The sequence below is a fragment of the Rhinopithecus roxellana genome, chromosome 19 (assembly GCF_007565055.1).
Source record: "Rhinopithecus roxellana isolate Shanxi Qingling chromosome 19, ASM756505v1, whole genome shotgun sequence".
Lineage (NCBI taxonomy): Eukaryota > Metazoa > Chordata > Mammalia > Primates > Cercopithecidae > Rhinopithecus > Rhinopithecus roxellana.
Window position 1 is genome coordinate 29700839 of NC_044567.1, and position 16405 is coordinate 29717243.

At 38.3% G+C, this 16405-nt stretch overlaps 1 pseudogene; it reads left to right on the forward strand.

Annotated features, from left to right (window-relative positions):
• Nucleotides 1-15012: 15012 nt before the first annotated feature.
• LOC104657600 lies at nucleotides 15013-15498 on the forward strand (annotated as a pseudogene).
• Nucleotides 15499-16405: the final 907 nt, after the last annotated feature.

Genomic DNA, 16405 nt, shown 5'->3' on the forward strand with positions numbered 1-16405 from the left:
CTTAGCTTTTACACTTGGAAAACTAACTGCAGTAGCACTGGTTTTTTCTTTTCAACCAGTTTCCTTTGTCTTCAGCCTGCTTGCTTTCTACATTGTTAACAGAAAGAGCTTGCTAAAATAGAAATTAGAGCTGATCATTTCCATGTTTTAAATCCTACATCTCCCACAGTAATCATGATAAAATTCAGATTTGATAGAGGAGGACTCGAGGCCCCTCCTTCACTATCTGGGCTCTATCTGTACAGCTAAGGAGTACTCTGCTCCTGTCAAATCAATCTATGTGCAGTTTCCCAAATGGTTCTGTGTTCTCTTGTCTCTGATCCTTTGTACATGCCATTTAACTTCTCGTTAGGGCTAAAATTTGAAGGATGAAAAAGGATAGTTAAAATTTATTGGGCACTTAATTATGAGCCAGGTATAATTCTGAGGATTTTACATTTTTTAATGCGTTCAGTTCTCCCAGCAACAGTATGAAGTAGGTACCCTCAGTATCCTGGCTTCATAAAGGAGGAACTTGAAGCATAGAGCAGTTAAGTTCCCTACCTGAGGTTACACATGGAGTAAGAGTTACACATGGGATTCCAGGGCATATGCTCAAAGCCAAGGTGTTATACCGCTTCTAGGTCTCATGAGGCATTTACTCATCCTTCAAAATCCAGGTCAGAGGGCATTTTCACTGGGAAACTCCTATGATGCCCCCACCTCTCGCTGCGTTTTATGGAGGTGATATGCATCTGTGTTCCTTAGTACCCCACGTGCACCCCCCGTTATAACACAGACAGCATTGTACATGCTAGCATCTACACAGTCTCTCCTGCGTTTCCATGCCTTGTGCTCTGTAAACATCTGTGGATTGGAGAATAACTTCTTTTCAAAAGAAATCATTTCCTTTTGTTTTAAAATGTTCTATACTTCTAGTGAGTAATTCAGGCCTTAGTAGACAGTGAGTACTCAGTAAGTGTTGGGCCCAATGAAAGAGCAAACGGGTTTATGAGATCTTTCTTGGTACCCGTACGAAGTAGGAGCAGATCAGCTTCCATTAATATGGCAATTCTTATTTTGCTTTACCGTGCTTTTTGTTGTTGTTGTTTGTTTTTGCTACTCCATCAGTTACAAATACCACTACCCCACATGACTATACAACTATAAAGAAAAAGCTTCTCTAGTGTAGGCTTTGATTTATAGGGTATAGCACACTTCTTAATTTTAGCACAATAATGAAAATAATTACAACAGAATTTTTTCAGATTGATATTTGATATAGCAAGAAAGGGAAAGAAACATCTACTATGTGCCAAGTCCTAGTCCAAACACTTTATAGGATTTCATTTAATTATCATAGGATTCTTTTAAGATAAGTATTATTATCTTCATCTTACAGATGAGAAAATTGAAGATCAGGGTGATTAAGTTTTTTATCCAAAATCATATAAAGAGTAATTTGCTGAGTGGAAACCCAAACCTAGACCTGCCTGATTCCAAAGAATATACCTTATTTAAAGCATGGCCAATGAAATGGTGTCTGAGGTCAGGGTTGGTGCCTATGTAAGTGACCACTCTCTGAGACTACAACTTCAAGTAAATTCAGAAATAAAACAAACCTAATTAACTTCATTATTCAATGCAGGATTTGTATTGAGTTTGCCAGTAGAGTAGAAAGAAGGCGTCATTGCCTAGTGATCAAGAGAGCAACTCTGTTTCTAGACTGCTAGTTTGAATCCCTCCTTACTTGCTGTATAACCTTGGGCAAGAGGCAGAACCTTTCTGTATCCAGTTTCTCTACCTGAAAAACAGGCACAATAACAAAACCTACCTTAGGTAGTTACTAGACCCTGACTCCTGATCTGTGGTTTAGTTAGAGCTTTCTTGCCAGCATTGCAGCACTACATAAACAGGAATCTCATGCCTTCTTAGCTTAGTGCATCTGCTGTCTACTTTTGTCCGACTTCAAAAATGCCACTCCTCATCATGCTACCTGACTTCAAACTATACTACAAGGCTATAGTAACCAAAACAGCATGGCACTGGTACAAAAACAGATACATAGACCAACAGAACAGTACAGATGCCTCAGAAATAACACCACACATCTGCAACCATCTGATCTTTGACAAAACTGACAAAAACGAGCAATGGGGAAAGGATTCCCTATTTATTAAATGATGCTAGGAAAACTGGCTAGCCACATGCAGAAAACAGAAACTGGGCCCCTTCCTTGCACCTTACACAAAAATTAGCTCAAGATGAATTAAAGACTTAAATGTAAAACCTAAAACCATAAAAACCCTAGAAGAATACCTAGGCGATATCATTCAGGACATAGGCATAGGCGAAGACTTCATGACTAAAAGACCAAAAGCAATGGCAACAAAAGCCAAAATTGACAAATGGGATCTAATTAAGCTAAAGAGCTTCTGCACAGCAAAAGAAACTATCATCAGAGTGAATAGACAACCTACAGAAAGGGAGAAAATCTTTGCAATCTATCCATCTGACAAAGGTGTGATATCCAGAATCTACAGAGAACATAAACAAATTTACAAGAAAAAAAACAAACAACCCCATCAAAAAGTAGGTGAAGGATATGATCAGATACTTCCCAAAAGAAGTTATTTATGTGGCCAACAAACATATGAAAAAAAGCTCATCATCACTGGTCATTGGAGAAATGCAAATCAAAACCACAATGAGATACCTTCTCATGTCAGTTAGAATGGCGATCATTAAAGAGTCAGGAAACAACAGATGCTGCTGAGGATGTGGAAAAATAGAAACACTTTTACACTGTCGGTGGGAGTGTAAATTAGTTCAACCATTGTGGAAGACAGTGTGGTGATTCTTCAAGGATCAAGAACTGGAAATACTATTTGACCCAACAATCCCCATTACTGGGTATATATCCAAAATATTATAAATCATTCTACTATAAAGGCATATACACATGTATGTTTATTGCAGCACTATTTACAATAGCAAAGACTTGGAACCAATCCAAATGCCCACTGGTGAGAGACTAGAATGTGGCATGTATACACCATAGAATACTGTGCAACCATACAAAAGAATGAGTTCATGTCCTTTGCAGGGACATGGATGAAGCTGGAAACCATCATCCTCAGCAAACTACCACAAGCACAGAAAATTAAACACCGCATGTTCTCACTCATAATTGGAAGTCGAACAAGAAGAACACATGGACACAGGGAGGGAAACATCCCAAACTGGGGCCTGTCGGGGGGTAGGGGGCAAGGGGAGGGAGAGAACTAGGACAAATACCTAACAGATGCAGGACTTAAAACCTAGATGACGGATTGATAGGTGCAACAAACCACCATGGCACATGTTTACCTATGTAACAAACCTGCACGTTCTGTACATGTATCCCAGAACTTAAAGTAAAATAATTAAAAAAAAATGCCACTCCTCATTCCAGGCTCTCCTGCATGATGGATGAAGGCATGGGATTATGAATCCCAGACATCCTTCTGCTAATGCACTTGTTTTCTCAGGAAGTGACAAAATTTTTTCTTTTGTCTCAGCTCTAACAGTCATGTAGTTTATGTCTACACCATACTGTACAAATTACAGTCAATTACTTAAGGTTAACAATAGGAATTCCCAGTAGTAGTAAAGAAACTAGCTATTTGTAAGTCATTTGTAGTAATCTTTAGTAACTGATAAGTAGACACTAATTAGTTCATTTGCTTAGTGTTGTTTTTATGTAGTAAGACGCTTAATGAGTTAATTACAAGAAAAGAATTGCGTGGTAATTAAATGCCAATTAAGGAGTTTTATATGTAAGCAAAGTACCTTGGTTAAATAATAATGTTTAAAACTAAAACGATGAATTAAATGATTCAAGGTAATATGATGAGAATTGTCCTGTTCTTATACTGATTATCATGGTGCATTAGTCTTGCTTGATATACAACAGATTAAACAACTCTTACGTTGTTAGAGTTTCTCAATTTTAGCTCCATTGACATCTTGAGCTTAGTAATACTTTTTTGTAGTGGGTGAGGGCTGTACTGTATGTCGTAGAATGTTTAGCAGCAGCATCGTCCTTTACCCATTAGATGCAGTACTTTCTCAATTGTGACAAATAAAAACGTCTCCAGACATTGCCAAATGTCCTCTGTGGGGGTGGGGATGCGGAAGCAAAACCCCCTCCAGTTGAGGATACTGGACTGTCTCCTAATATTTTGTTTTTGTTGTGTTTTTCTTCAAGATTACTTTATTTTCATTACTTATGTGAAGTTGTTTTTTTAAGAGCTCATGATAACATCGGAGGACTCCACTGGCCAAATATATTACCAGGAATTAACTGCTACAGTGATAAGAACACTGAATTTGGTACCCAAAGACTTCAGCTCAGAGTAAGTGTCCCCCACCATTACATGATCTTAGGTGAGCAATATAACATCTTTGAATATAAGTTTTCTCATCTGTATGGCAAGGATAAGAGAATAATCTCTAGTTTCGTGTAGGATTCTAAGACTTCTGAAGTAAAAACAAACCAATACTTTACAATATGACTTTTCACCCTTAGTCACAAAGATAGTTCAGGATCATCCAGAACCTTCCTTGACCAATTATCTATTTTTCAAATTCAAGCATATTTATTGAGTGCTTTCTACATGCCAGACACTTTTTCTAGGCACTGAAGACAAATTAGACTAATTCATGTTATGTTAGAGTGAGACAGTGCGTGGACACAAAAATGCAGAGTTGGGGTAAATAATTTAGTTATAATAGGGTGATGTAGAAGTTCCTACTGAGGAGAAAAGACTTGAAAGAATGGGGAAATGAGCCATGTGGGTATCGGGGGGAGAGTGTGGTGTCCAAGACTGAGAAACAGCCAGTGCAAAGCCTATGTCCTTTTTCTTATCCAAAAGGCAAAATGTTTATTAACCTAAGTGGATGTTATAATTGAAATTGTTGCTTATAATGTTAAAATTAGGTATTTTTATTATATGTCTCATAATTTTCCTTTTAAAGGACATTAATATGTGTCTACAAGATATTTTAAAATAAGCATATGTATGTCTTTTAATACAATGTTTGGATGATTTGAATAAATGGGGAATAGTATGACTAAGAATAGTGACAGAAAAGTTTTATTAAGAGTCAATTACAAAATAGGCAAACACTGTTGTGTTATTGTCTTTCTGTAACATTAAATTAGTTACTCTTGTCAGATTGAGTTTTGACAATAATATTTTAGCACTACATTAAGAAGTCACACTATGACCTTTACAATTTGAAATCTTCCAGATAATTATAAAAGTTCTACTCAATGTAATTGGAAAGTCTCAATGTAAATCTCTCAGCCTACATGATCCTCAGCCATCTGTCCTCAGCTTAGATAATCCTCAGGAAAGATGTAAAGGAATTCTATTCCCCAAATTATTGCATGCTCACAATAGTTTGTGTGTGGGCTTTATACTTAAAAAATTAACCAATTAATATATATTTAGGAGTATAAGCACAGGTTTCTTACATGCATATATTGTGTAATAGTCAAGTCTGGGCTTTTAGTCTACCCATCATCCAGCTAGTGAACATTGTACTCAATAGGTAGTTTTTCAACCCTCAACCTTCATCCCTCTGCCATCCCCCACTTTCATACTCTTCAATGTCTATTATTCCATTTTGTAAGTTGATGTGGATGCATTGTTTAGCTCCAACTTATAAGTAAGAACATGCAATACTTGATGTGCTGTTTCTGAGTTATTTCACTGTGGATAATGACCTCCAGTTTCAGCCATGTTGCTACAAAAACCATGAAGTCATTCTTTTTTATGACTGAGTAGTATTCCATTGTATATATGTACCACATATTCTTTATCCATTTCTCTGTTGATGGATGCTTAGGTTGATTCTCCATCTCAGCTATTGTGAATGGTGCTGCAGTAAGCATACAAGTGCAGGTATCTTTCTGTTACAATGATTTCTTTCCCTTTGGGTATATACTCAGTAGTGGGATTGCTGGATTGAATGGTAGCTCTATTTTTAGTTCTTTGAGAAATCTCTATATTGTTTTCCATAAAGGTTATACTAATTTACATTCCTACCAACAGCATGTAAGTATTCCCTTTTCTCCCCATCCTTGCCAATAACTGTTGTTTTTAGATGTTTACATAATAGCTATTCAGACCAGTGTAAGACGGTATCTCATTGTGGTTTTAATTTGCATTTTTGTGATGATCAGTGATGCTATACATTTGGTCATATACTTGTTAGCCACTTTTATGTTTTCTTTTGGAAAGTGTGTTTGTGTCTTCTGCCCACTTTTAAAAATGATTAATTTTTGTTTCAATAGTTTTTGGGGTGCAAGTGGCTTTTGGTTACATGGATAAGTTCTTTAGTGGTCACTTCTGAGATTTTGGTGCACCCATCACTTGAGGGTTGTACACTGTGCACGATACGTAGAGTGAATTTATCATTCACTCTCTCCCAACCTTCTCCCCCAAGTCCCCAAAATTCATTTTATCATACTTATGCCTTTGCATCCTCATAGCTTATCTCTCACTTGCAAGTGAGAACATGCAATATTTGGTTTTTCATTCATGAGTTACTTCACTTAGAATAATGCCCTCCAGCTCCATCCAAGTTACGCAAAAACATTATTTCATTTCTTTTTATGGCTGAGTAGTATTCCATGGTGTATATATATCACATTTTCTTTATCCACTCGTTGGATGATGAGCATTTAGGTTGGTTCCAAATTTTTGCAATTGTGAATTGTGCTGCTATAAACGTGTGCACATGTGTCTTTTTTCATATGATGACTTCTTTTCCTTTGGGTAGATATCCAGTGGTGGGATTGGTGGATCAAATGATAGTTCTACTTTTAGTTCTTTGAGGAATCTCCATACTGCTTTCTGTAGTGGTTGTACTAGTTTACATTTCTACAGTGTCATGGGGTTCTCTTTTCACCACATCCATGCCAACATCTATTGTTTTTTGACTTTTTAATTACGGCCATTTATGAAATGTAAGGTGGTATCTCATTGTGTTTTTAATTTGCATTTCCCTGATGGTTAGTGATGTTGAGCATTTTTTATGTTACTTGACTGTTTGTATATCTTCTTTTGAGAATTGTCTATTCATGTCCTTTGCTCACTTTTTGATAAAATAATTGTTTTTTTCTTGCTGATTTGTTTGAATTCCTTGCAGATTCTAGATATTAGTCCTTTGTCAGATACACAGTTTGTAAATATTTTCTCCCATTCTGTGGGTGGTCTGCTTACTCTGCCAATTATTTCTTTTGCTGTGCAGAAGCTTTTTAGTTAAATTAGGTTCTATTTTATTTTTGTTTTTGTTGCACTTGCTTTTGGGGTCTTAGTTATGAAGTCTTTGTCTAAGCTAATATGTAGAAGAGTTTCTTCTATGTTATGTTCTAGAAATTTTATGATTTCAGGTCTTAGATTTAAGTCTTTGATCCATCTTAAGTTGATTTTTGTATAAGGTGGAAGATGAGAATGCAGTTTAATTCTTCTACATGTGGCTTGCCAGTTTTCCCAGCACCATTTATTGAATAGAGTGTTCTTTTCCCAATTTATGTTTTTGCATGCTTTGTTGAAGATCAGTTGGCTGTAAGTACTTGGCTTTATTTACAGATTCCCTCTTCTGTTTCATTTTTATACTAGTACCATGCTGTTTTGGTAACTATAGCCTTGTAGTATAATTTGAATTTGAGTATGTGATGCCTCCAGATTTTCTTTTCTTTTCTTTCTTTTCTTCTCTCTCTCTCTCTCTTTTTTTTTTTTTTTTTTTTTTTTTTTTTTTAGCTTAGTATTGCTTTGGCTATGAGGGCTCTTTTTTGATTCCATATGAATTTTAGAATTATTTTGTCTAGATCCATGAAGAATGATGATGATATTTTGAAGGGAATTGCATTGAATCTGTAGATTGCTTTTGGCAGTATGGACATTTTCACGATATTGATTCTACCCATCCATTGAGCATGAAATGTATTTCCATTTGTTTGTGTCATCTATGATTTATTTCAGCCGTATTTTGTAGTTTTCCTTGTAGAGATCTTTCACCTCCTTAGTGAGATGAAAGTATATTCCTAGGTATTTTATTTGCTTCTTTTATTCCATTCTACTCAGTATAAAAACATTGTCTATTCTGAGAACTGCCTCTTCTGTGGTGCTCCCCTATCTTTATCAGTGTTATCTTTTTTCCTGTGCACCTATTGTTCCTGCCGTGTTCAATTGGAATTCATTTTCCAGCAGTTTCCCTGAGCATGGGGTTTTGTACTCAAAGGGGGCTTTGGTTTATTAGTTTTGAGAATGCATAGGGTCCATATTTCTTCCGGTGTTTTCAGATCTCTTCGTGGATTCCTGGTACTCAGATGGCTATGAGGAAGAGTGCAAACTCTCTCCCAGAGTTTGCTGCTCTCCCCATTAGGCCTGCTGTGTGTGCTCTGCAGTGAGTACCTGTGGACAAGCTTGGGACTCTCCTGTTCTCAGGTGTGCATGATGTCCAGTGATTTCCCTTTGCCTCATTCCAAATAATTCCAAATAAATACTGATATTACAAGGACCTTTTGGCTCTAAATAGTCTTTCTTCACCTGTATATATTTTGCGGCTCATGGGAGTAACGTTGTTACATAGTTTTGTTATGGATGTCATCTGTGTGACTTTTGTTTTGCTATTTTAGTTACTCCATCTGTTTTAATGAGAGGATTCAGAGAGAATCTTATACTATATAGGGTCACCACTCTTGCTATCATCCCAGCATTCCATCTGATACATATTTTAATCTCATGCTATTGTATGTAACTACATTTCTGAAGCTACCTCAGAGACCCTTTTGTCTAAAAAAGAGGGTTAAATAAGTTTAGAGAAAGGACACATGACATACCACCTCTGCCCTTCTCATAGTCAACTTCCAGGAAGCAGAATTTTTCTAAAAGTTGCCCTTTCTAATGCACGCTACATAAAACTTCATAACTTAGAAATCTATGAAAGGAAAATATAGGCTTCATGACGTGAGGAAATAGAGGGTTTCTTCTCTTGGCACATTTTTTTTTTTTTTTTTTAGACATAACACTCTGTTAACAGTTCCACCCAAGCCTTCAGAAACTTGAGAATTATTTGGAATGTGGAGGGATGAAATGGAGTGGGGACTGGGAGAAGTGGGGTAAAGGAAAATGGTGGAGATTATGCTAGCTCCAGGTTCTTAAGTCTCATTACTTCTTACAAGAGCAACGTGCAGCAACGTACTAAAGTTTCTTCTCCATACCCCACACTTTATCCCTTAACAACTTGGCACATCAGACTTACTCCCACCAGGAACAGGGTGGGGAAAAACTCCTGGAGTAAATGAGAGTAAATGTAATTTCATCAGCACTGCCCTTAAGCTTTTATTCTGAATATTCTCTTTTCAAAGGCTTGTTATTTGGAGTCCTCTAGAAACCTGAGTTTCCCGATCCTACTAAAGGTGTGCTGAGCACAGCATCAGCTCAGACCCAGATGTTTCTGACTTTAACTTAGCTTTAAGGTGTTAAGGGAGATAAGCTTTGAATTACCTTTGGGAAAATAATCTCCACTTTACTATTATGAAACAAATAAATCTTTACTAGTATTAAAAAGACACTTCAAAGTTTTTTCTGCCTTTTTATCCCCCATCAAACCTTACTTTCTAAATGGTATATTACTGGAGAAAGTGTAAACAAATCAGTACCATATGGCTTAATCTTCTCTTACATCCCCTTTGGGCATGAGAAATTAATTGACAAACTCAGTGGAAAAGCTTTCTTTTGGTGTTTGGAACCCCGAATTTAGGAAGCATGACAGTGATCGTTTAGGGACTCTGGTTCCACTTAATGCCTTCTTCCATATCAACAAGTCTTATAGGGCTAATGGGAATGCAGCTTTCAGAGCTGACTACCTCAGACTCTGGGTCTCAATTTCCCCTCTGTATTTATTTCTCTGAGATTTTATTAGGAAATGCACACAAGTTAAGTGCAAACCAAAGGGTTTGTTGCCTCCTGTGAACTGAGACCATCAGGCTTGGGCAAATACAGAGATTGGGAAAAGCAAGTCAGGCTGTTTCTTAGCTCTTAAATGTTTCAGAAGTTCCATGAATTCTAAGCATCCCATAGAGAACTCAACATGAGATAAAAGAGGTCTATGATTAGTCCCTGAAGATTATTTTTCAGGTTTCTCTCTATGGGCAAATGTTAATTAAGATTCCTTTGTGTTTCCAAGTGTGTAAATGAGAAAGTCAGTGAGGTACGCAGGAGTATGGGTTTTTGGAGTGTTGCAAATCGTTCAAGACACTTCTCTGCCTCTCACTAGTTATGTGACTGGCCAAAAAACAGCTGAAACTGCAGGTGTATTGCGGGGACTGTTGGGAACACCATTGAGCTCTTGCCTAAGGCTCAGCTAGGGGTAAAGTACAGGGTAAGCCCCTGTAGGGCTGAGGAACTTCGGGCTAACAAGGTAAAAATCAATCAAGTCAGCACCCTCTGCTTAGATTCCAATCAGTTGCTTCAGACATGTTGAATAAGTGATTAAGAACTATAGAAATTACATTATCAGCCACACGAAGGCAGGGATTTCTCTTTTCTTTTTCTCTTTTCTCCCATCACTTAATACATAAGTAACTGCCTTCTTGCCTGCAAAATAATTTATTTTGCTCTTGCCTAATCCTGTACCTTTTCCCTGAAAAAGGGGAGGAGTGAGGCTGAACTGTGGGTAAGGGGACTCAGATACATGTTAGAAATTGCATCCACTCCATTTTGGCTATGAGTCTTAATCTCATTAGCATCTATTTCCTCATCTGTAAAACGAGTAGGGTTACAGGATCTCATAGCATGACAGTGAAGTACAATGATATATTAATATCTATTTAATATGTTCAATCCAATAAATGGCACTTGATAGGGGTCATTGTTGGATCTCTTCCAACTTGCTATCTCCTGGTTTATAAAGTGCTAGACATTAACAATGAGGGCTATTGTATCCTGAAGGTGATAGGACAGGATTATTGTGAAGTTCAGGTAGTTCTGCTTGTGTGTAATTTGATTGAATGCTTCAGGGGTTAGAATGAGTCTTGGACAGGTTATCCCGAAAAGCCCTTTAAAAGACACACCTATCAAAAGCAAGGTGCCCCTGAAACCTGAAGCTACTGTTTTGTAACACTTTCACATGTGGGAATGGAGCTTTGTTTCCCCAAATAACCACAAAATTCAATCAGTGTAATTATACAAATCACAACTGACTCATATTTTTTTCTTTTGCTGTTTTATGTTGCTTTATTATCTCTGTCACTAGTTACTTTATGGTTATTTTGTTACTTTCACAATGTTTTGAGACACAGACTTCAAATAATGTATTTGAATATTTTGGAAAAAATTAAATAAAAATGCATGGAGAATAATATTGCTAACATCTATGTATCCACTATAGAAATTTAATACTTGTGAAATTGGTAAATTTATTTTTACTTCTAATTGTTGATTTAAGTTGAAATGTCTCTATACCTCACTAATCCTGTTCCTCTTACTCAATGCCAATCCTATCGTTAACTTTGCATGCATCTTTCTAGTCCATGCGTTATTTTCACTACATATAAAATCTTAAGACCAATATGTAATACTGTTTTGTAGTTTTAAAAATGTATGTACAGTTGATCCTTGAACAACATGAGTTCGAAATGTGTGGCTCCACTTAGATGCAGATGTTTTCCAAACGCAAATTGAAAATACAATATTAGCAGGATGTGAAACCAGTCTATATGGAGGGCCAATTTTTCGTATACACAGGCTTCACAGCGCTGGCTATGGGACTTGAATATGCTCAGCCCGAAGTACATGCAGCAATCCTCTGCATGTACTGAGGGACAACTGTAAATGTTCTGAAACTCCTTGTTTCATTCAACAGTGTTTTTGAGACCGATCCACATGGACACATGTGGGCCTGGGTCTAGTAATTCATATTAACTATTAAATTACTGGTAATTCATTTTGTCATATGATTTTACCAGAAAATCTCTTTTCCCTTATGGCTCCACATTTAGATTATTTCCAACTTTTTGCGCTTTATTTCCCCAAATGGTTAATAGTTTGACAAAATATAAATCTATGTAGCTGCAAGATACATACAGCCAGTTTCTGTAACATGTAGTATAAACAGGACTGTTTCAGTCACTGTCAAGAGAGAATTCTAGGAGAAGCGATCTCGCCCATGAGGAGCACTGGAATCCTGACTGTAATGATATTGGTATGATACAAGTTTATTCTATTGCCATGATTCTCAGGTTTATTTAATTTTATGTATTTATTTTTGAGACTCAGTCTTGCTCTTGTCACCCAGGCCGGAGTGCAGAGGCGTGACCTCAGCTCACTGCAACCTTTGCTTCCTGGGTTCAGGTGATTCTCCTGCCTCAGCCTCCCAAGTATCTGGGATCACAGGCTCCTGCCACCATGCCCAGCTAATTTTTGCATTTTTTTAAGTAGAGATGAGGTTTCACCATATTGGCCAGGCTGGACTCAAATTCCTGACCTCAAGTGATCAGCCTACCTTGGCCTCCCAAAGTGCTGAGGTTACAGGTATGAGCCACCATGCTGGGCCTCTTGGGTTATTATTATTTTTTTAAATCAGGATCACCTAATCCATGTCTTTTAACAAACCATGTAGTTTGTCCTTGGTTTATCTTTCAGGAAACACTGTCTTACGGGGCTGAGATTCAGAGCATAAATTTGCATAGAGTGCCTTCTATGATGTTGCTCCTTAGGAGCCTGTGATGATGACAGGCTATTTACTAAGAAATCTTTTTCCTTGGAGACATGAGAAATATTGACATGTTTAGAGCCTTTACTATATACCAGCTCAACGTTAGGCACTTTTAGACACATAATTCATTTAATCCTCAATGATCCTTGAAGGTTCATTTTATAGACAAAATCTCTAAGATTCACACATGTGTGATAATGGCCCAAGGCTGTATAGCTACTGAGCAATGATCTGAAACTTGAACCTAGCTCTACTTGATTCTAAAATCCTATTTTCTCTATTCTACATGTTCACATGTTCTCATGGGGTGGTAGAACCAGCAATATCATTATTAGACACAGAGTCACTGAATCAGCAGAAATTTATTTGAGCCTCCACCATGCTGTTAGTTTGGTCAATTACCAGAAGAGTTTAAAAAGAAATACTCACTTTTTTTGAGGAGCTCATAAGATACTGGAGAAGAAAAGATAACGATGACAGGAACAGTAGATAGTACTGTGAACTGAATTTGTGCATATTGGGAGGGAGCAGCATGAATTGGAGGAGGCAAGCCATCCTGGAGGTGAGAATTGGCCACTTTGAGAGCACGGATGGCATTTTCCCAGGCAGGCAGGAAGCAGCAAAGATTTTGGACAGGTAGACTTGTGTGAGCAAAATCTTGGCACTTGACACTACAAATGGCCTATATCAACTGTTGCCGAGGATGCGAGTAAAACCCAACAGAGTAAGAGGGAGCTTAGACATGTAACTCCAACCTATGATCTCCTTCTGTTTTTCATACCTCTTGTCTCAATTCTCCTCAAATTATAGTATAGTTGATGGAGTTCATCAGGACACATAAGAGGCATAGAACACCAATGTCTTGAGAAAATCAGAAAGAGCTATCTAAGTAGAACAAGCCAAAAGTTCCTGGTGACCAAAAGAGGGACACACACACACACACACACACACACACAAAACAGACAAATTGAATACTTATGTTTGATGGTTGTTTAATGATAAAAAAAAAAAACCCTATGATAATGTCATTTGCTCTGAGGAGGCAGATGGAAGCTAGAGCTGTGTGTTATAACAAGGTTTGTTGGCTAGCCTGAGAGCCAGCTGACTCTAAGCAAGTATGAGTTTAAAATGGATAGCCAGTTTCTTTCTCTTTTAAAACATAATATTAAACCAATGCCCAGGAAGTAGCTAAGTCTCCTCCAGGGACCACAGCTGCTGTTTAGCACTCTCATGCCTGGGACATCAGTTCTATGTGACTCTTGCATTCACTGCCTCCCATCCCATCCCTACCTGACTTTCCTTCCCAGTGCATTGGGAAATTAGGTTTTGGAGCATTGGAGTCAAACCGATCTACTTAGAGTCTTGTTTTCCTCCATTACTTGATGGAGATGTAAGATAACCTTTCTGAGCAACATGTCCTTGTCTGTAACCTAAAGATAATCCTGCTCCTAGAGTTGTTGTCAGAGTAATGTGTTATGAAGCTCCACACGCTGTTATTCTCAGAAAACAAAAGCTAAGGGATTTTTAGCATGCACTGAAAAAACCTCTAAAAGATGTGCTTCTGGAAAAATAAAACTGAACTCACAAAGAGTGAGATTTGAGGGTAAGTACTCATCAAAGAAGTTTGTAAAGATGTAGATACTGTTAAATAATCTCTGGCGGGCCGGATGCTGTTACTCACACCTGTAATCCCAGTACTTTGGGAGGCCGAGGTGAGTGGATCACCTGGGGTCAGGAGTTCAAGACCAGCTTTGTCAATATGGTGAAACCCTGTCTCTACTAAAAAATACAAAAATTAGCTGGATATGGTGGCACAAGCCTGTTAATCTCAGCTACTCGGGTGGATGGGGCAGGAGAATAGCTTGAACCTGGGAGATGGAGGTTGTGGTGAGCCGAGATTGCGCCACTGCACTCTAGCCTGGGTGACAGAGGGAGGTGTTGTCTCAAAATTATAATCATCATCATCATCATCATCATCATCATCATCATCATCATCATCTCTTGCGGTGCATGCAGAGCAGCCTGGTGGGATGAAGAGGCCCAGCTAGTGGGCTGCGTGGCCACAGCTGGAGCATGAGGCCAAGCTTGGCATGCGGGTGCTCACCCGGCCAGGCAGTGAGCGGGGGGCGGCCTGGGCCACGAGGCTTGCCCCCAGCTGGCTGACCGCCGTGCCTTCCATATGAGTTGGACTGCTGGCAGGGCAGGAGCCCAATTCACCCGCTTGCCTACTCGGGGGAGGTAATGGCAGCAGAGGGGGCCATGGGTACTTTAGAAGAAGAGAACTTCAATCTGTCCTTCTCTGCCTCTAATGCAGAATTTGATGCTGTGGTTGCATAATTAGAGGACGTTGTCATGTATGAAAAGTTCCACTTATTACAGAGAAATTTCATAGATAAGTACTACCTGGAGTTTTGAGGACATGGAAGAGAATAAACTAACCTACATGCCTATTTTAATAAATATATTTTTTGGCAGAAAAAATATGTTGAAGAATAACCTCTGTAGCAGATTCCTGAATTCAACGTAGCAGTTTTCATAACTATGTTACAGCATCATAAGGATGAAGTGACTGGTGACATATTCGACATGCTGCTCACCTTTACCAATGTTTTGGCTTTTAAATAAATGTTTTTGGACTACAGAGCAGAAAAAGAAGGCTGGGGACTGGACTTAAGCAGTGGTCCAGTGGTGACTTTGTTGTGCACATCATCTATACCAGCTTTTCAGAACAATCTGCAACACTAGGTCCTACCTCCAGCCAATAAATGGGATCATTCTGGATGTCACCGACCCAATAAGCCAACAGAATCTGCTCATGATGATGACAGAAGAATATGTCTTGGAAAGACTGACTCTGTTCTGCAATTCTTCATTCATACTAAGTGTCAATAGATCAAAACCAAAATGACCTAACCCTCCTGGACCTATGTCCCCTGAAACACCTTATTGTATTCATTAACCTTAATAATCCTCCCAGTTGGTAACCCTGGTACTCCTCCCCTCCTCAAGTAGCCACCTCTCTCAGGTATTTCTGAGTTCGACTCCTCTGGAGCAGGCCATGTCAATCATTCCACCTGGGAGGCCCCTTCCTCCAGTATACATGTTGTTGTGTAACAGTGTAGAATAATCCACCATCAACACCCTCTGTCCCAGCAGGCTTTACATGAATCTTTGTGCACCCACACCTCTTATTTACATGAGTCAGAGTTTCAGTCCTTCAGCTTCAGTGTGGTTTCCGATATTTATCTAGGGTGTTATTCAAGCCACCTGCCCATCTTGAGATTTCGGAATCTTCTATGACCACAGCTTGTCTTGGCCATAGGAATCAATGGAAAGAGATGTCCTTTACATAAAAGCTACATGCAAAAAACAACTCCTCGTTTTGACATTTGTAGTCCTTGTGTCACTGTCTTCTGCTAATCCCATTGTTTCTAGAAGTCTCTTTTAAGTTTTAATTTTTTTAAAATTTTTATAGGTGAATACTCAGGCTAACCTAGTGGGTATGATCTTGGAACTTCCATGATTACCCACTTATAGATCAAAATATTATATGCTGTGTGCTTTTTAGTCAATGCTGTGAAGGCAAAAATACATTCTATGTTGGCATTCATTCCTGTTTTACTGGGTACCTATGAACGCATGCTGTTTGCTA